The sequence below is a fragment of the Crocuta crocuta genome, unplaced genomic scaffold, assembly GCF_008692635.1.
Source record: "Crocuta crocuta isolate KB4526 unplaced genomic scaffold, BGI_CrCroc_1.0 scaffold36, whole genome shotgun sequence".
Classification (NCBI taxonomy): Eukaryota; Metazoa; Chordata; class Mammalia; order Carnivora; family Hyaenidae; genus Crocuta; species Crocuta crocuta.
Genome location: NW_027532203.1, coordinates 1,939,067 through 1,960,858, shown reverse-complemented (window position 1 = coordinate 1,960,858; position 21,792 = coordinate 1,939,067). Strand labels below are relative to the sequence as shown.

The 21,792-nt window shown below is 36.4% G+C and overlaps 1 long non-coding RNA gene across 1 annotated transcript in view; it reads right to left on the bottom strand.

The window, feature by feature from the left end:
- The window catches only part of LOC144242692 (uncharacterized), a 283,166-nt gene that overhangs the window by 113,810 nt on the left and 147,564 nt on the right, over positions 1-21,792 (bottom strand). The gene's annotated exons all lie outside the window — the stretch shown is intronic.

The following is a 21,792-nucleotide window of genomic DNA, read 5'->3' as shown; positions in this document are numbered from 1 at the left end:
CAGTGTTCCAAAGGGGAAAACCATTCAGCACCTACATGCCAGCTTATTAGAAGCTGGACCCTCAGCCAGCAGCTGGGAAAGTATGTAGTTAAGCACCTTCCACCGAAGTGTTTTGTTTTTATATTTTTTTATTTTTTGAGACCACACATGCATAAGCAATTGGGCACTTAGCTGAATGAGCCACCCCCATGAGATAGGTGTTTTTGCCTACCATGTGATTTTGGTTCATGTCTTTTGGGTGGCAATTATTAAAGTTAGGGCACTAGATGTGTATAATAGCTCATTCCAGGGAGATATTGACAATTGACTTTATTGTTACATCAAGCAAGAGAGAGAAGCCCAGGGAAGGGCCAACCACCTCCCCTGAACTCCAAGAGGGTGGAGGAGAAATCATAGCCAATCCCCAAAAAATGTATTCATTAGAAGCCAGGCCCCCAAGAAGCAGTTTGTAAAGTACACAGTCAATCACCTTTCAATTCTGCCAGCTCCCTCTGTACCGAGTCCTGGGGATGTAGCCAAAGTTAATGCTCACATACTCTTAGGTAACCTACTGCTTTGCTTGCTAAAGTCCTGTAGGTCCCCTGGATGAAAGCCCATCTGACTTTCAGAGCTAGGTTGGAGTGTTTTTTGTCTTTTGTTTTGTGAGGGGGAGGGACAGTCTTAAAATGTGAGGTGCCAGAAGTAGAGTCCATACCCTTCGCTCCTCAGGGAGAAGCTGGAATGCGGGCATTCTATCAGGACTGGATGGCTCTGTGCCAGGGCTGGGGCTTATAGCATGAGTATTTCTCAGTTTTTCCTATCCTTTTAGATGTAGGGGTTTTCTCACTTACCTGATGTTAAGGCATCACTCAGCTGGTTTCTGCATTTCCCTGAATGAATTGCTGTGCTTGTACGTGTACATTCGGTTAGCTCAAGAACCTCACGTACAGCCATCTTGGTCTTTTCCCTTAGCCTCCTTCTAAGGTGTGGACCTCCTTGTGCTTTGGATTTGCATTCCCACGGATGATCACTGACATTGAGTATAACTGATATACCTGTCAACCATTTGCCTGTCTTTTTTTTAATGTCTACTTAAATTGTTAGCCCCTTTTCTAAGCAGATGATTAGTTATTTTGCTATTGATTTGTAAGAGTTCCTTTTATATTTGGGAAATTATTCCCTTTTGTAATGTATGGTTTGCAGATATGAGCTCCATAATACCCATAAGCTGCATTTTCATCATACAAGAATGGACGGGTATGGGACGCCTGGGTGGCTCAGTCAGTTAAGCATCCCACTTCATTTCAGGTCGTGATCTGGTGGTTCCTGGGTTCCAGCCTGCATCAGGTTCTGTGCTAACAGCTCAGAGTCTGGAGCCTGCTTTGGATTCTGTATCTCCCTCTCTGCCCCTCCCCTGTTCCTGCTCTGTCTCTATCTCTCAAAAATAAATAAATGTTAAAAAATGAAAAATAATTAAAAAAAAGAATGGATGAATAGGCAAGTACATGAAAGTGTTAGCATACACAATTCTATACTTCTCTTGAACAGTCTTTAACACACTTTTTCTTTCTAATTGCTTCTCAAATTGCCAGAGAGAGAGACCTATGACTATTCAGTTAGAAGAAGTAAGGGACACCTGGGTGGCTCAATTGGTTGGGCATCTGACTTGATTTTGTCTCAGATTGTGATCTCACGGTTCGGGAGAGTGAGCCCTTCGTTGAGCTCTGCACTAACAGCACGGAGCCTGAGTGAGATTCTCTTTCCCTCTATCCTTCCCCACTGCTCACGCTCATGAATGAATGAATGAATGAATGAATGAATGAATGAATGAATGAATGAGTGAGTGAATGAATGAAGTGAAATAAAGGTGCCTGGGTTGTTTAGTCATTTAAGCATCTGACTGTTGATTTTGGCTCTGGTCATGGTCTCAGTTGGTGAGATCAAGTTCTGAATCAGACTTCATGCTAACAGCGCAGAGCCTTCCTGGGATTTTCTCTCCCCCCACCTTCTCAAAATAAACTTTTTAAAATAGTGAAATATATGAAAATAGTGAAATATGTATTTTTAATAAAATTGTTCTAATTCCATTCAATCTCAACTGATACTTTGGTCAAGAATTTATTAAGCCACTTTTCCAGTCTTGTGTGTGTGCGTGTGTGTCTGTGTGTGTGTGAGTGTACGTGTGGCATGTACAAGCTTAGAAAAGGGTTTTCATAACTGTTAGAGTAATAAAGCAACAAAATAATGGACTCTTCCCTAAGGCAGATGGTAGCACATTGCCTTAGGGATTGTTTGCACATATTACACTGACTTTATATTTTAAGCATCTGACATGGTAATTAGTTTTATAAAAATGCCCTTCTTGCAATTCTTTTTCTGATCAATTTGAAATACACTGCTTGCATTTTAAATGACTCTTCAGGTATGGATTAGACATTTTTCAGTTTAAGGTTTTTGTTTGGTTCTAAACAATGTCCAGCATTACAACATACAGATGTTTCAAATCAATTAGGTCAATAAAAGAAATACAATCTCTCACCTGTAACAGGATGAGAAGAGCCATCTTTCATCACTCAGTGCTTGGCAATGAAAGACACACAGTACAGTATGTAAGCATTTGTGCCAGGATGACTGACTTTTGGCTCATTAACCTAAGAGCTGGGATATTCTCACACATTCTTAAAGTCTCAATCCACCTCCCAGCAAATATTTGATAGCAGAAAACTTGCTGTAAAGGTTTAGAGTAAGAATTCATTACCGGCATTAAATATAGTAAACCCATTTAACAATATATCATCAAGTGTTAAAAATAATGGAAACAAATGGCACTTGTCAAAATAGTTTTTTAAAGGGATATTTTCTGAACTACTTGCTTCGGATTTTTTTTTTTTTTGTCATTTTTATAACAAAAAGTAATTCAACAGATCTGGTCAGTCAAATTAGTTTTCCACATCATTAATGTGAACTCTGAAACTTTTCCTAAGTTGAATGATGGATTCAGAAGTTCTAAAACTTTTTCAGAGACAAAAATTTTTAAAAATAATTTGATGAATGACAGGAAAACTTGAATATCCATTTCTTTCCAACTCCTCTTAACCAACTTGACCTTCATGTTCCCTGCAGTTTGACTAAACTTGAGAGATGCTTCTTCCTGACTTTAGGACTCTGACCTCTCTTTTCTTAGAGCATTTACTTTCCAAAACTTGGTATTGTAAATTCTTTCTTGGTCCTTTGAAATGTAAATCTTCTCCCAGCCTCTTGCCAGTTTTACAACTCAGGAAAGTCTTTCTCAAGGACCTGGGAGTGAACCCTTTGAAATCTAATCATCAAGAAAGATAAGCTCCTGTCTCCCAGGCTCTGTGGGAGGGTGAGAGCCTACCTTCCAGAGAGGAAGATTAGATAACAGAGATCTCACTCACTCTGACCAACCTCCCTCCTCCAGTTCTTCCAAGCTTTTCTATTAATTCACTCCAGGATTTAAAAGTCCTGGGGCTTTTGCTTCAGAGAAATTGAGTTCAAGGTTTCTCCCATAGACTCTTAATATCTTCTTTGCCTATGTAATCTATTCCATGCAATTTTTCTTCAACACTTCAAAATTTTCCTTATTATATGTATTTCTTTTAGCTTTTCCACATTGTATTATCTTTTATCTCTTGCTTATTCTTCCTTTTTTTGAGAAAAAATATGGAATAGAGAAATTAAAAATAGGAGGACTTTTAAAGAAGTAACTGTGTTCCCCCTCAGTAATCAGGTACAATCAGTGAAGTGTCCTTTCTTCTCAGGTTAACTGAAACTTTGTGGTACACATATTTCTATACCCCATAGAATACTAACAAACAATAAATACATGCACCTGGGGGTATAAAAGATGATTTTAGGTGGTATTTGGATCATTCTTAAATAGTATTTATTTTAATGCTATTTATATGTAATATTACATTAGGTTTTTTATGTTATCTTCATTATTCTATGATCCAGCATTTCCACTCTTGAATATTTAAAGAAAACAAAAAATTAACTTGAAAGAATATAGTCAACTGCATGTTCATTGTGATGTTTATGATAGGGAAGATGTAAATACAACTCAAGTGTTCCCTGACAAATAAATGAAGAAACATGGTGTATACATACACACAAACACACCTGCACACACAATAAAATATTACTCAGTCTTAAAAAAGAAATGAAATCTTGCCATTTGAGACAATATGAATGGAACTTAAGGGCATTATGCTAAGTGAAATAAATCATACAATTCCATCCAAAATGTATACTTGAGGGGCTCCTGGGTGGCTCAGTTGGTTGACCATCCAACTTGAAATTTCGCCTCAGGTCATGGTCTGATGGTTCATGAGACTGAGCCCCACGTTGGGCTCTACATTGACAGTGGGGAGACTGCATGTGATTCTCTCTCCCTCTCTCCCTGTCCGTCCCCTGCTTGTGCATGCACATGCTCCCTCCCAAAAATAGATAAAGTTCTAAAACTATGTATATAATTGAATACCAAACAAGGTGAAGATGTGGCAAGAACAACGGGGTGTCTGGGAAACACCACCCCATCTATAACAAAGGGCTCTGTGACAGGATGCCCATGCCACTGATTTATAAATTCCACTAAAGAATAAGTAACAATCATTAGGAACATTCTTGCAATTGTTTCTGATACTGAAACTTGTTTACTCTCAGATAAATTTACCTGAGATTTAAATGTTACTGAATTAATATTTACCCCATAGATTCATTAAGACCAACTAGAGGCACCTGGGTGGCTCAGCTGGTTAAGCATCCAACTTTGGCTCAGGCTTCGGCTCAGGTCATGATCTCACTGCTCATGAGTTCGAGCCCTGCGTTGGTCTCTGTGCTGAGAGCTCAGAGCCTGGAGCCTGCTTCGGATTCTGTGTGTCTCCCTCTATCTCTGCCCTTCCCCTGCTCCTGTTCTCTCTCTCTCAAAAATAAACATTAAAAAAGAAAAAAAAAAAAGGCCAGCTAGAGGTAAAAGGTTCTTTTGGTTCCAGAAAGACAAAAATATAGTTACCCTTACCTAAGGTATTGTAATAAAAGGCATTGAAAAACATAGATAACCAGCAATTAAAATGACATGTGATAATTGCTACTAGAGGTACTAATGGAATTCCTTGGGAAGGTAATATACTATGAAAGACAAAGTTGGGAGATACTTAATAGATGCAGAAAGTTTAAATACATGTCATGAAGTTTGTCAAGAAGAAAGGAAGACAGACATTCCAGGCAGAGGACCCAGTTTTCAGTTTTGCCAAGGCAACAACAGAGATGCAATCAAACAAAAAACAAAGGAAAAAACCCTACTACAACAACAAAAATATAGTATGTTTGAGGACAACGAAAAGTGAGGAGTTATTTTCTGATGTGCAGAATGAGATTGCTTACACAGAATGATCTTCAGTTCTGAAAAGTAACGTACTTCAAAGAAATTATTTTGGGATTCCTCCATATTGGTATGTGTCAACCGTTCATTCCTTTTTTACTGTCAGATACTATTCCATGGTACGCATGCCCTGTAGCATTTCCATCCATTTGCTTTTCACACATGGAAAATACTGTTGTAATGATCTCTGTATAGACATAGGCTTACATTTCTGTTGGTAAATATATAGACGTAGAATGACTGGGTCATAAAGTAAGTAGATCTTTAACCATTTAATAAATTGACAAACAGGGGTGCCTGGGTGGCCAGTGGGTTAAGCTTCCGACTTTGGCTCAGGTCACGATCTCACAGTCTATGGGTTCAAGCTCTGCATCGGGCTCTGTGCAGATAGCTCAGAGCCTGGAGTCTGCTTCAGATCCTATGTCTCCCCCTCTCTCTGCTCCTTCCCTGTTCATGGTCTGTCTCTCTCTGCCTTCAAGATAAATAAACGTTAAAAATTTTTAAAAATAAAAAAATAAATAAATTGACAATTTCCCAAAGTGATCAATTTTACCTTCCAACCAGAGCTGAAGGAGAATCATTTATCCATTTCCACACCACCAATCTTTTCACTTTTAGCCATTCTAATAGGTGTGTGACAATTATTTGTCTCGTTATTGAGATTTGACAGTTCTTTACCTATTCTGGATAAATATCAGATTTCCTATTGGTATGGGACTTGTCATTCTCTAAGCAATGCCTTTCAAGGAGCAAAAACTTATAATATTGATAAACGTATATTTATATTTTTTTTCTTTAAAACCTTAACCCTCTGCCTCTGTTTAATAACCTCTAGCTATACATATGTGGGACATTCAAAATTGCCCTTCATCTTACTGATGTCTACTCTATTTGTATTCATTCTTTTTTCTCCGTATGTTTCATTTTGGATAGTTACAACTGCCGGATTTTTGGATTTTCCCATCTGTTCTGCTGCAAAGTTAGCCTTCTGGTAATTCCATCCAGTGAGTTTTTCAACATACTGTCAATTTCATCTTTGGAATCACAAATCATCAGGTTTGTCTTATATCTTCCATCTTTCTCCTTCTGAGAATATGGAATGTAGATATGCTATGTGTTTCCAAGTACTTGTCTTCTAATTCTAACATCTGTGCCAGCTCTGGATGCGCTTCAGCATTGAATTCTTCTCCTCATTCTGGATGGTATTTTTCTGTATCTTTGCACGCTTTGCAATTTTATATTAGATGACAAGTATTACACACTTTACCTTGTTAGGTATTGGTTACTCTTTTATTCCTACAAATACTAATAAACTTTGTTCTGGAATGTAATTAAATTATAACAAGTTTGAATCCTTAGGATCTTGTTTTAAACATTATTAGGTAGACTGAGTAGTTCCCACTGCAGAGCTAACTACCTGCCCCCACTACTGAAACAAGGCCCTTCTGCATCTTCTGTGACACCTCATGAGTTAGGAGGTCCAGGGTGAGTCTTGGGAAGAGGACTGTGTCCAGTCCTGTGGAAGCATGAGCGCTGCTCCCTCTGATCTCTGGGGGTAGTTCTCTCCCTGGCTCTGGGTGGATTTCTAACATGTACACGCTGGTCAGACCTCTGGTGCACATGGAGGGGGCACTCTGCCATCTTCTGGGGAGCAGTTATTGCCTCTCTGATACTCTAGGCTGTCTCCTCGGACTCTTAGCTTTATGTCCAAACTACATGAGTCGGTCATTTTCTGCCTGGTTTCTCTACCCCTCATTGGGCAAACTCCTCCATTACAAAAGGCAAAATGAAGGGTGCCCGTGTGGCTCAGTCAGTCGGCTGTCCGACTTCAACTCAGGTCGTGGTCTCACAACGCACAAGTTGGAGACTTGCTAAGGGCTCTGTTCTGACAGCTCAGAGGCTGACCCTAGAGCCTGCTTCAGATTCTGGATCTCCTTCTCCCTCTGCCCCTCCCCTGGCTTGTGTGCATGCTCTCTCAAAATAAATAAACAAATAAATAAATAAAATGAATATTTTAAAAATAAAAATAAAATAAAAAAGCCAAAATGAGAAGAAACATGATACAAGGCAATAAATTTAGTAACCATGAGGGGGGTGGGGAATGAAGAAACACCACAAAATGAATTGAAGAGGACAGTTTAATTGTAAGATCTTCCTTTCTGAGTCTTGCAAGCCATGGTCCGGGCAAGACTAGAGAAGACGTTTTCCTCTAAGCACAGGGAATATTTTGAAACCTATAAATTGCTTAATTCTGCATGCTTTGCTTTTTGCCTGCCATCTTTATACCTTCTCCCTTTAGTTCATTAATTTTTCTGCCTCATTTTATTTCTGTTTATTCAGTTCTTGCTTGCTGTTACTCCGTATTATTCTGTTGCACTCATCTCCCTACTACTGCCCATCACTCCGTGTAAATATCTGAATCAGCTTATCTAGATTACAATTAGTGACAATTATAATCTAACTATCATTTAGAATAAACATATGTAAATGTTAAATGGCATATAGAATTCATGCTACAGCAATTAACCTTAGTAATAACAGTCTTGTTAATTATGCAAAGCAGGCACTTTTCTATAAAAACCTTCACATTCAAAAAATTTTAACAAAGCATATGTCAAAAACAAAGATCATCTCATAAGTTTTCCATTGGTGTTTTTCTCTCAAAGAGAAAAAAATGTGAACTCTTACATATCTATTATCAGGGCTACTTTTATTTTAGTCTTCCTTGTAACTATATTTTTGTCTTATCACAAAATTATTAAATGTAGATTTTTCTGATAACCTGCAATTTTATAAAATTTGACAAACCATATCATACAGATAACTATTTTTTTCAAAAACTATAAAAATAATAATTTTAAATGGTCATTGGTAGAAATAACAAAATACCACTGGCAAATTTAAATGACTGCCTTCATTGACTTTTAATCACTTAATTTCCTACTTATGTTTGGCTCTTGCTGAAAAGAAAGAGTATTAGCATGTCCAGCATGAGGAAGATGCATCCGATGACAATTTATAAGTAGAGAATCACGGGACTCAACAGGCATAGGAATGTGTCATTTAGCACTCTAGATTGTTGTTTCTTTCCTTCCAGTGTTAGAAGAGAGAGATCATATAACAAACCCTATTCAATGAAATAGAAGTCCTTGCTCTGTGATACTTCTTTGAGTATCAACTACAACACATTTAATTCTGTTGCCAGCTCAGTCTTGAAACATTAGGATTCTTGCCCAACTCCCTGATTCTTCTGCATTGAGACTTTATATTCTCAGTGGATTTTTAATGAATTTATGACTCACAAATCATGGCAGACCAGCTTAAAGGAAAGTAATAATTAGTAATGAGGTTTTTTCGTTGTGAAATAAGTCAATTATATAAACTTCAGAATAACTGTTTTAATTTTTCTTGAATACATTGGAAATGTTCAACATATACTGATATTTATATAGGATTGGTGGAATAAACTTAATATTTGTGAGTAACTACATGAGGCGTTATGCTTATAATTTACATATATCTCCATTAAAACGTTTAATGCATTTTTCAAGGTATAGTAGCCAAATGGAAAATATAATGGAAAACACAATGGAAATTCATGGGTAAAAACTTCAGTTTTTATGAGAGAGTTACATATGTTAGCATTCCCTTAAGCTACTTCTACTAAGTCAGCCAGCTCTTTATATAGCAGATGGAGCCTATATACACTCACATCAATGGAACTCTGTCACAGAATTTGTGACAAAGATAAACTACTCATCAACAAAGTCTTTGTCATTAGACATTTGTGCCTTTAATTTTGGGGATGAAAACATATTACATTCAGATTATTGTGCATTAAAATGAATAAATCTTATTAACTTTTTAATCTTTTACTTTCGTGGGCACTAACGGGTCTGTACAAGTGTGGAAAATGTCAAGCTACACCATCTGCTATGTGATCATATTTGCTGAGTGTGAAAGGTGGGTTTATTTCAACCTTATCTCTTCTTTTTGTTCTTGAACCAAAGAGGTCCCTTGCTCTAAAATTACATTTTCCCTAAAATTAAATTCTCTAAGTATGTGGAATTATCTTTAAAAATTTTAATGGCGATGAATCTACAAATTGAACAAAGAAAAATCTTGATAGTTTTAAAATGTGACTTTTCCTAGTAATTGTTATTAATCTGAACTACTATTAATAGTATTAATTAATATCACTATCAATAGTATTTTTAATAGTTCACAAAACAATAATAGATACCTGGGTGGATCACTCAGTTAAGCAATCAACTCTTGATTTTCAGTCAGATCATGATATCACTTGTGAGATGGAGCCTTGCATCAGGCTGCATGCTGAGCCTGCTGAGCCAGCTTAAGAGTCTCTCTCTCTCTCTTTCTCTCTCTCTCTCTCTCCCCCCTCCCCTCTCATCCCCTCCCCCATTTCGGCTGTCTCACCTGCTCACACTCTAAAATTTAAAATAATTAAAAAATAACTTTTCCTTTAACCTCGTATTCCTTTCCATATTCACAATTAATCCTTTAGTCCAGAATGCCTGTATCATATTTAATCATATTTAACCATCTGCACAAATCCTGTTCGTCCTAGGCAGAAATGACATCTCTATATTTATACACAAAGTATATTTTTTTATGGTCATTATGCTTTCTGCTAAACCCTATGAACTATGTGAAGTTAAAAGGGTTTAATATAACCCTATTTCTGCTCATACGTTACACATTTTATCTATACTAGAGCAACTAACCTCTATATCATTAAATTATTGTAATTCATTTAGGCCATAGGGTGCTAACAATGTATAAAACAAGTGCTCCAAAGGCCAATCTCCTACCTAGGAACTGTTCAAGATCTGAAATTTTAAAAGTTACCTTTTTTTCTTTAAGTTATGACCTATTTCCTTGATATTGTGGCTCTAAACCCACAACTGTGGACATGGTCTATGACTGGGATTTAATTTGCTCTTCATTCTCACTGCTCCCTATGATTTGGAACCTGCTTTTCTTTCTTTCTTTCTTCTTCCTTTTTTTTTTTCTTTTTGTATTCTCTTGCTTCTCTGAACCTAGCATCTACAATTGTTCCACATAACAACTTCTACTTTGTAGCTCAAAGCTCCTTTAAACTTCATTCCGAAAGAGCTTCAGATGATATATTTCTGGACCAAGAATGGATCTGTCTAGCCAAAGGTTGGAATTAAACAAAAACCCTTGGGCTTTGAACTTTCATAATTGTCATGAATTATACAACCCTGATGAAACGTAATTTAGGTATTACCTTTTAGAGAAGCATGCTGTGAACTTGCCCCGTATCCCTACATACCTATTCACTCAGTCAAGTTATATAAGTATGCTTACATTAGGAAAATAAACCAAGTCTTTGTATTTCCTGTTCACTGATCTTCCCAGTAACATAGTTTCTCATTAGTTTAACTTATTCATTCTAAAAAAAGAAAAACTGTTTCAGAATCAGAGTACATTCTGATAAAGATCTCAGAAGAATCAGAGAAATGTCTGATAAAGACTAAGATTTGACTATACAGAAACAGGAAAGTATAGAAAACTGGAGATAAAGTACATGCAATACTTGTGCTTAACTAGATAATGGAAATTTTTATTTTGATCAAATCACATTTTTATTTCTATAAAACAAACTTTGACCTCATAGTAGAGGTAGGTCACTCATAATAAAAATAAAGTGCATATGGAAATGTGCTAAGTAAATATATCAAAGAAAAGGTACCTATCATCATTTGATTCACAAGATAATTTTCTGGTGATCTCTCATGTAGAGAAATTAATAAATATTATCCAAGATTATGTTTTGACAGGAAAATTTTAAGATACTTTCTATGTGATCACCTGTGGCAAGATTACTATATATTCCCCATGATTATATTTTAATATATTATTCAAAACCTTCACATTGTTTTCTCCTCCCATGAATGCATTTAGTTCTTTTTCATAACTTAGAATACAGGAGGATAGAATGAAGGAGGATACAGGCTTGAGTAGGTGAAGAAGAGTCAATTGGGAGAAAGGAATAATGTATCTTTTGTAGTTCATTGAAGTTTTCTATTTCTAGAACTGATTTCACATTTTAAAGTTCACTAGGAATCAAGCAGAACTGAAACAATTTACAAATTTAGAAGCCTAAATATTTGAAAATAAGATCTGTTTGTTTTGTACATGTAGGCATTCACCCAATTGTTCTAGTATATCAACAGAGCTTATATACAATGCCTGACAAATATTCTTGCTTTTATATAAAACTATTGTATTTTGCCTAAAAAAATGTTAGATTATTATGCTTTTCATTGCATGTAAGTTAAAAGAAAGAAAGAGAATTTTTGTTATAATAAATAAGTATAATCTTTACCCAGTATTTTCTACTGGCCCTGCTCTGTATAATCACTTATCATCACAGAATCTAGAGTAGCCAGTATCTTTTTTCGTAAGTTTATTTATTTATTTTAAGGTAGAGCGAGTGTGAGTAGAGAAAGGGCAGAGAGAGAGAGGGAGACAAAGAATCCCAAGTAGGCTCCACACTGTCAGTGCAAACCCCAGCGTGGGGCTTGAACTCACAAACTGAGATCATGAGCTGAGCCAAAATCAAGAGCCAGATGTTTAACTGACTGAGCCACCCAGGTGCCCCAGAATAGCCAATTAATGAAAGTTCCATCTGCTTCTATAGGGTTTTTTTTTTCAGTTGTTTTTTTTTTTAATGTTTTCAATTTATCAAAACCGAGTTGGCTAAATTCTTTATTCCCAAATTCAATTTAAAGTCCCCCTTTCCCTTTGGTACAGATTACACCTGGTTCTCCAAGTGGGTTGGGGTCAGAGGGTTACTCTCTTAGTCCCTTTCCCTTTTCTAAGCTCCCCGGGCTGAGGCCGTCACTGGGAAAGGAGAGAAATGTGATTTCTCAGTTGACTACCATTGGTGACCCATCAGTGAGCTCTCTGACCTCTTTCACACTAGCCATGCTTGCTCTTAATCTTGGCCTCTTTATCATATACTTCTCACTTGGGCCAAAATAGTTTAATTCTCAACCATTTTGAGTAGGATCCATTTGCTAAGGAAAATTGTATTATCCTTGCCATGGGAAATGGGTTATTTTCTCTCAGCTCTTTCATACTCCCGTTGCCCCATCTCCATGTCCCTGCAGTCGCAGACACTCTACCACCCCAGGGGCTCACTAGAATTCATCCGAAGACATATATAAGTTTTGATTTAATGAAAGAGGCTGAGTGTTAGTCAAATCCATTTGGAATAAGCAAGAGGGAACTGATGACTTCTACTCACAAATTCGGTTTCTCCAAAACACTACTCCACCCAGTCTCTTTTCTATCCCTCCTTTTTGTTGAGGGTGAGGGGAGAGGCCACTGAAATGTCACATTTAATCAGCCCTTCCAAGTCATAGCTGGATTCTTAGATGTTAGTTCTTTGAACGTTGATTGTGGAACTACTTAAAAAAATTGCCCATTTTTAACTGAAATATGTGCTAGGTATTATGGTGATATCACTATTCATGTCAACCAATAGCAAAGTGAAATTAATAGTGTCCAGTTGGACTATATTTGAGAGTATGGATTCCATCATAATACTTTTCAGACCTACAACTCCATGTGAAATTTGGACAAACCATATACTGAAAAATGTTTGATGAAAGACAATGTTTTTGAAATCATTTGTAAAGCCGTATTTGACTAGTGCAATGTTTGGTATCGTAAGTTTCATGTCCAGTTAATTTTTTTTTGAATAGTAGACCCATAAAACTTTAAACAGCTTTAAAGTTCACAAGTAAAAATCATATTAAGAGAGATTTCATAAAGACAATAAAACAAGTAGGATGGAGTATTTTGGAAACAAATTATCAAGACAATAACCAAAATCATGTGTATTCAGTGATGTGCTTATTTAATCTGACTGCTATGGGAAAACAAGCATGTCTAATTATTCACTTGTTCAGTAACAGCCATTTTAAATACACGCACACACAAATATACACTGGATAAAATATAAGAATAGTTACAATCATAACAAATGTAAACTTATTCTAGGATATATTTGGTATCTTTGCATTTTGAATGGTTTATTTAATGATTTACTTAATGGTATTTTGTTATATGCAATAAAACCCACCTTATTATTTAAATCAAAAACAAAACTGGAATACTTATGCCATCCAAAATTAAAGGAGACCAAATGTAAGCTGAAAAAAAGACTAAAATTTGCTTGCATTCATTTGTAGCTGTTTAGACAGCTTTATAAAAATGGAATGAACTTAATCACTTCAATAAATGTAGAAAGCATTTGACAAAAATCCAACACTCCATGACAAAACACTAAGTAATCTAGTTCTAATCAATAACTTTCTCAAACTGATAATGGGCATCTATGAAAAGCCCACAGGTAACATTGCACTAAGTGGCAAGTAACTGGAAAGCTTTCTCCCTAAGATCAAGGAAAAGACAAGAATGTTCGGTCTCCTCAGACTTGCTCAACACTGCTTGAGGCTGCAAACAGGGAAAATAGGCAAGAATATGAAACAAAAGTGAATTGGACTGGAAACGGTGATTAAACATATCTCTACTTGAAGATTACATGATCCTTTTTATAGAAAATATTACAAAATGCCTTAAGAAATGTATAGAGATGATCAATTCAGCAAAGTTGCAATGTGCAAGACTAATACAACAAATACTTTTTCTAATGGGAAGGAATAAATCAAAAATGAAATTTAAAAACGATTTACATGGGCACCTGGGTGGGGGGCTCAGTCAGTTAGGCAACAGACTCTTGACCATAGCTCAGGTCATGATCTCATGGTTTGTGAATTCGAGCCTCCCATCAGGCTCTGCAGTGATAGCACAGTGGATTAGTGCTATTAGGATTCTGTCTCCCTCTGTCTCTGCCTCTCCCCTGCTTGCACGCTGTCTCTCAAAATAAAAATCAACTTCAAAAAACTGATTTACAATACTGTTTGATAGAATAAAATATTTAGAAATAATTTTAACTAAAGTGAAAACTTCATAGTCTGAAAATAAAAAAATATATAGTTGAAAGAAATTTAAAAAGTCATCCCATGATCATAGATTATGTCTTATATTATTAATATATGGGGCACCTGGGGGATTCAGTCAGCTGAGCGTCTGACTTCGGTTCAGGTCATGATCTCATGGTTCCTGGGTTCAAGCCCTGTGTCAGGCTCTGTGATAACAGCTTGCTCAGAGCCTGGAGCCTGCTTCAGATTCTGTATCTCCCTCTCTCACTGACCCTCCCCTACTCATGCTCTCTCTCTCTCTCTCTCTCTCTCAGAAATAAAATAAAAAAAAAATTTTTTAACATTAAAAGATATATAGAAATACTCCTCAGATTGGTCTACAGATTCAATGCAATACCTAACAAAGTTTTATGCAGAAATGGACAAGCTGACCCTAACCTTCAATATGTGAATACAGGGACCCAGAAAAGTAATGACAATTTTGAAAAAGAACAAAATTCAAAGACCACACTTCCTAATTTCCATACTTACATTAGAATAACAATCATTTTAAAACATAAACACATGCATAAATATACTTAATAAATTAAGAGAGTGTGGAAATGGCATGTGGATAAATAATAGATAAAAATGCAGTTGAGAGTCTCTGAATATGCCCTTATATTTATTGTCAATTATTTTGGTTTTTTTAAATTTTTAATTTTTTAATTTGTTTCTGAGACAGAAAAAAATCTCATTATCTTTACCAAAAGAAACATGCAAATTAAAACCATGATGAGATACCACTTCAGATACTTTAGAATGATTATAACTAAAATCATATTAGGGGCACCTTGGTGGCTCAGTTGGTTGAGCCTTTGACTTTGGCTCAGGTCATGGTCTTGTGGCTTGTGAGTTTGAGCCTTGCATGGAGCTTTGTCCTGACACCTCGAAGTCTGGAGCCACTTTGGAATCTGTAGCTTTGTCTCTCAGCCCTTTCCCTGATTTCTCTTTCTCTCTCTCTCAAAAATAAACATTAAAGTTTGTTTTAAAAATCATATTAGCAAATGTTGATGAGGATGGGTAGATACTAGAACCCGCATACACTGCTGATGGGAATTTAAATGATGCAGTCACTTTGAAGAACAATCTAAGTTTCTTAAAATTTTGGCAGAGAGTCCTGTGACCTAGTAATTACTAGGTGTTCACCTCAGAAATATGAAAACATATTTTCACATAAAAACTTACACATAAATGTTTACAAGAGCATTATCCATAATGGCCCCAAAGAGAAAACCATCAAAATGTCATCAACTGATAGAAGATAAAAGGTGATATATCCAGGCAAAGGAATATATTGGCAATAAAAAGAAATGGAGTACTGATTTCATGCTACAACATAGATAAAACTTGAAAACATACTACTAAGTGAAAGAAGCTAATCATATATCAACACATATCGTACGGTTCCGTGTATATAAATGCTCAGAATAGGAAAATCTACAGATACACAAAGTACATTAGTAGTTGTCTGGGCAGGATCGGATGAAGGAGTTGTGGAGTGGTAAGGGCAATAGCGATGAGGAGGGTAATAATGTTCTAAAATGAGATTCGAGTGAGGTTTGAACAACTCAATGAGTACACAAAATATATTATAGTATACAATGAAAGCAAGAGAAAGGCACCTGGGTGGCTGAGTAGGTTAAGCATCTGACTTCTGCTCAGGTCATGATCTCACAGTTTGTGAGTCTGACCCCCATGTCGGGCTCTGTGCTGAGAGCTGAGAGCCTGGAGCTGCTTCAGATTCTGTATCTCCCTCTCTCTCTGCCCCTCCTCCTCCTCTTCCTCTTTCTCTCTCTCTCTCTCTCTCAAAAATAAACATTAAAATTAAAATAAAGCAAGAGAATTGAAAGTTATATGTATTCTCAGTAAAATGTTAAAATATTTAAAAGGATATAATAATAATAATAATAGCAATGAACTGCCAGCATTTCTGGCAAGGCACTGAGAATCCATCAGTCAGTCAATGCTTAGAGGTGAGAACAAACTACTGGTGGCCATACTCCCACTACTTAAAATGTCTTGCTAAATTTACTATAATTAGCCTGCCTTGTAAAAAATTAACCAAAACATGGTTATCGTGACTCAGAACAGAAAATATTTTAAAAGATGAGTGGGTTGAGTTTCCAGTTATGCATGTTTAGAGCTTGAAAGTCACTACTCCTACCTAACAACACATAGAAAGCTAAGCAGACTAAAAAGTCAAGCGCTCTCCTTTCCATAAAAGTGGGAAGACAAGGGCTGACTGCTGTCCCCAAGACTAGAGACAGATAAGAAAATACAGACTCATGGCTTACTTGATCAGAGGCTCACAAGCAGAAACTTCCACAGAACTCAGCTCCAGGGTAAGAAAACCTGAACTTTTACTGACAAGCTTCTGGAGGCTCAGGGTGGACAAATCAGAGTTAAATACTCCAGAAGAACTGGAGTTCCCCCCAATACTGCTGCTTCCGGTATGGGGATGGGGAAAGGGATCATTTTGAAATACCCAGAGTACTCTTTTGTATATAAAGACCTGTCCTTGGGGGTAATTCGTTAACCAGAGCCCAGTGTGCTGGGAGGTGGTCAGAGCCTAATTCACCTGGGAGGAGGTAAATGCCAACTCCAGTTGGCTCTAGCTTTCAAAGTAGAAGAAAAATACCAAACTCTAACCCCTTCTAGTCGGCCCACTCTATCCATTCTGTCCCAAAGAAGTGGGGAATGGGTGACTGAGAAACATGTAAGAAGATCACAGTCCAGAGGTCTAGATCACTTCACCACTCCCAAACCTAACCACCATAAAACTAAAGGCCTATTTACAGCCGTACCTTTTACTGAGTTCATCATGTCTGATTATCAAGAAAAAATCACAAGGCATATCAAAAAGGAAAAAAATAATTTAGAGACACAAAGCAAGCCTCAGAAACAGACATAGCAGCCGTGTTAGAATTATCAGACCAAGAATTTAAAACACCTATGATCAGTGTCTTAAGAGTCTGATGGATAAAGTAGACAACATGCCAGAACAGATGGACAATATACGTAGAAAGACAATCCTAAGTAGGAACATGAATAAAAAGCCAGAGATACAAACAAAACTACAACAGAAATAAACATTACTTATGATCGGCTTGTTAGTAGACTGGACAAAACTGAGAAAATGTCTTAGCTATAGGATGTAACAATAGAATTTTAGGAAACTGAAAGAGAACAGAGACAAAAAAACACAAATAAACAAATAGAATATCCATGGGCCATGGGGCAAATACAAAAGATATTACTTGTGCCATCACATATACTAGGAACACCAGAAGGAAAACAAAAAAATATTTGAAACAATAAAGACTGAAACTTTTCCCAAATTAATGTCACACCAAATCAGGTCCAGGAAGCTCAGAAGAAAACCAAAATGATAAAAAAATATATATATATGCAATAACATTAAAAAAAAGAAAAATCCGGAAAGAAGCCAAAGAGGAACAAAGAATTACATCAGATTTCTCCTCAGAAGTCACGTAAACAGGATGAACAGGGAATAAAATATTTAAAATGATGAGAATACAAAAAATCCTGAAATTCTGTAGCCTGTGAATATATCCTCCAAAAATGGGAGTTATGAAGATTTTCTGAGACTAACAATAATTGAGGGAATTTGTTGTCAGCAGAACGTCCTTGTAAGCAATGTTAAAAAGTTCTTTAGGGCAGCCACATAATATGGAACAGAAAATCAGATCTATATGCAGAAAGGAGGAACACAGAAGTAAGAAGTGAAGGGAAAATCAAAACTTATTTTTATTCTTAGCTGATGAAAATAAATATAAAATTGTATTCTCCCTCTTTCTACACACACATGCATGTGCAGAATGATACAAGGGATGAGCGGGAGGAATTAGGACTATTTTGTATCATGAGGTACTCACACTAGCTATAGAGTGAAATAGTCTTATTTGAAAGTGTATATGGATTAATTGTAAAGAGATATTACAAATTCTAAGGTAACCACTAAAAAATAGTTAAAAAGTATAACCAGTATACTAAGAGAGGAAAGAGGATGGAATCATAAAATGCACAATTCAAAGCAAAAATGTAAAAAAAAAAAAATGAAACTAAAAAAGAACAAGGACAACAAATAGAAAAGAGACAGAGTGAGTAGGGGAGGGGCAGAGAGAGGGAGAAGGAGATTAGAATCAGAAGCAGGATCCAGTGGTCAGCACAGACCCCGACGAGGGGCTCAAGCCCACAGACTGGGAGATCATGATCTGAGCCAAAGTTGGACGCTTAACCAACTGAGCCACCCAGGAGCCCCTATAGTAGATATTAATACAAATATTTCAAGTAATCAGTTTAAATGCCAATGGTCTAAATGAACCAATTAGAAGACAGATTGTTGAAACAGACCGTAAGTCACAACTCAACCGTATGTTGTTTACAAGGAACCCACATTAAGTATAAATATACATATAGATTAAAAGCAAATAAACAGAATAAAATATACCATGTTAACACTACACATAGGAAAGCAGGAATAGCTATATTAATTTCAGAATCAGCAGACTTTAACACAAGGCAACTTATTAGGAATTAAAAAGGACATCTATAGTGATAAATGTATAAATTCTCCAAGAAGACACAATAATCTTTAATGTGTATATGTCTAACAACACAGTGTCAAACTATGTGAGTCAATAACTAAATTTCAAAGTGAAATAAATGACTGTCATAGTTGGAGAATTCAACAGCCCTCTATCAGAAATGGACAGATCCAACAGCCCGAAAATTAGTAAGGACAGAGTTCAGCTCAACAACACCGTCAGTCAACTGTATATAATGGACATCAATAGATGTTTCCCAACAGCAGAATGCGTTTTTCTCAAGCTAATATGGAACTTCCATCAAGACAGACCACATTCTGAACCATAAAACATACCTTAGCAAATTTGAAAAAATAGAAAGCATAGTCAATGTGTAAAAATTAGTAACAGATGTAGGAAGAAGTCTCTGAATATGTGGAAATTAAACACATTTTTAATGAATTTTTTTCAAAGTTTACATATTTATTTTGATAGAGACAGCATGAACAGGGCAGGAGCAGAGAGAGTCCTAGAAGCCAACACAGATTAAAAAGCTAAATGACCTTGGGTATAGTGATAACATTTTAGATACAACACCAAAGGCACAATCCATAAAATAAATAATTGATAAGCCGGACTTCATTAAAACTAAAAACTTCTGCTATGAAAAAGGCAACATGAAAGGATTGAGAAATAAAGCCACAGACTGGGAGAAAAATTGCTCAAAGAAACATCCAAAGACTGTTCTCCAAAGTAAGGATATCTAAGAACAAAGAACTTTTAAAATTCAACAAGAAAACAACTGGAATGAAAAATAGTCCAGAATCTGAAAAGATGCCGCACCAAAGAAGGTATCCTGATGGTTAAAACAAAACAAAACAAAACAAAAAACATAAAAAAGATATTTCAAATGAATTATTATCTAGGAAATGGATTTTAAAATAATGAGATACAACTCCACACCCACTAGAATGACCCACAACATGATGAAATGTTTATGAGGATATGTAGCAACAACATCTCTCCTTTATCATCGCTGGTGGGCATGCAAAACTATATAGCTACTTTACAAGACAGTGAAGACTTTTTTTTTTTTTTTTTTTTTTTTTTTTACAAAACTGGACATACACTCATAGCATGATCCTGCAATCAAATTCTTTGGTATTGACCCAGAGGAGCTGAAAACATGTCTAACTAGAAGCCTGCACATGGATATTTCTAGCAGCTTTATTTATACTGGCCCATGCTTGAAAGCAACCAAAATAACCTTCTGTAGGTGAATGGATAAACTGGTACCTCCATACAATGGAATAGTATTTAGCACTAAGAATAAATGAACTACCAAACCATGACAAGATACAGAAAAGTGAAAAAAGTCAATCTGAGAAAGTTTTGTAGTATGTGATTCCCACTGCAGGACATTCTGGAAAAATGCAAAACTATAGAAACAGGAAAATCATCAGAGATTGCCAGGGACTAGTAAGATGGGGGAATAAGCAGGTGGAACACAGAGACTTTTTAGGGCGGTGAAACTACTATGAAGAATACTATATTGGTGGATACATATTACTATACTTGAAACCTATAGAATGTACACACCAAAAGGGAACCCTAATTAAAACTATGAACTTTGAATGATTATGCTAAGTCAACGGAGATTTATTGATTGTAACAACTGCACCACTCTGATGAGTGATGTTGTCAGGGGAGAAGGCTATGCATGCTCTGGGACAGAGGATGTATAAAAACTCTCTGTACTTTACCATCCATTTGCTTTGAACTTTAAACTGTTCTAACAAATAAAATCTTACCTAAAAAAAGTAATAAGAGTAGACTCAACCCTGCATGTGTCTTTCCTTTAAAGCCATAAGATCTGAGGAAGACTGATTGAGGGACTGAAATCCACTTGCTCAACTTCTGGTAGGGTATCTTGGGAGTTAAGTCAGACCTGAGTAAAGCAGATTTGGGTTGATAGGCAAACTTTTTCAGGATGCTAGATATTGGACACAATGTCCACTCTAATAGTGCTGTGGGTGAATTTCCCAAAATTGCAACACAGTATAAAATATGAAGAGTGTGAAAGTAGAAGTAGTAGTGGTAGAAGGAACTCACATGAGGACTAAGTTACCTGTAGACTGTGTGACTAGAGAGAAAATTCTGTGCACTCCTGAAATTACTTGAAAGCATGATTACAAAAGATATGTGAACTGAGCACTTTGGCCTTACCTTTTTTACAAGGAAAATTAACCCCATTCTTCTCGAGTTTTAACTACCCATCATGAATAGGAACCTTTCAAATTGCCCAAGTAGTCAATTTTAAGGAATATTTTAGAAACACATAACTGGTATAAGACAAATTTGTAAGATATTTCTTCTGTTTATGGCCGTGCATGAATAAGAAGTGTTCATTGTAAAAGCTTTTTTTAACAGCCTTGTCTGAGTAATTGATAAAGCATACAGTTCATGTATCCTAATAATAGATTATCAAAAATTAAACAAGGTATTTCCTCCAATTCCTCAGCTGTACTTAAGATGGTAAACACTGTATAAGAAGTGCAACAGGCCAAGGAAGACTTGAATGACATTATAGTCCTGTTTAACATCTTTTCTGGTTTTTTTAATGGTTGTTTATTTTTGAGGGAAAGAAAAAGCATGAGCAGGGGAGGGGCAGAGAGAGAGGGAGACACAGAATCTGAAGCAGGCTCCAGGCTCTGAGCTATCAGCACAGAGCCTGATGTAGGGCTGAACTCACCAACCCTGAGATCATGACCTGAACTCTGAGATTGGATGCTTAGCCAACGGAGCCATCCAGGTGCCCCTA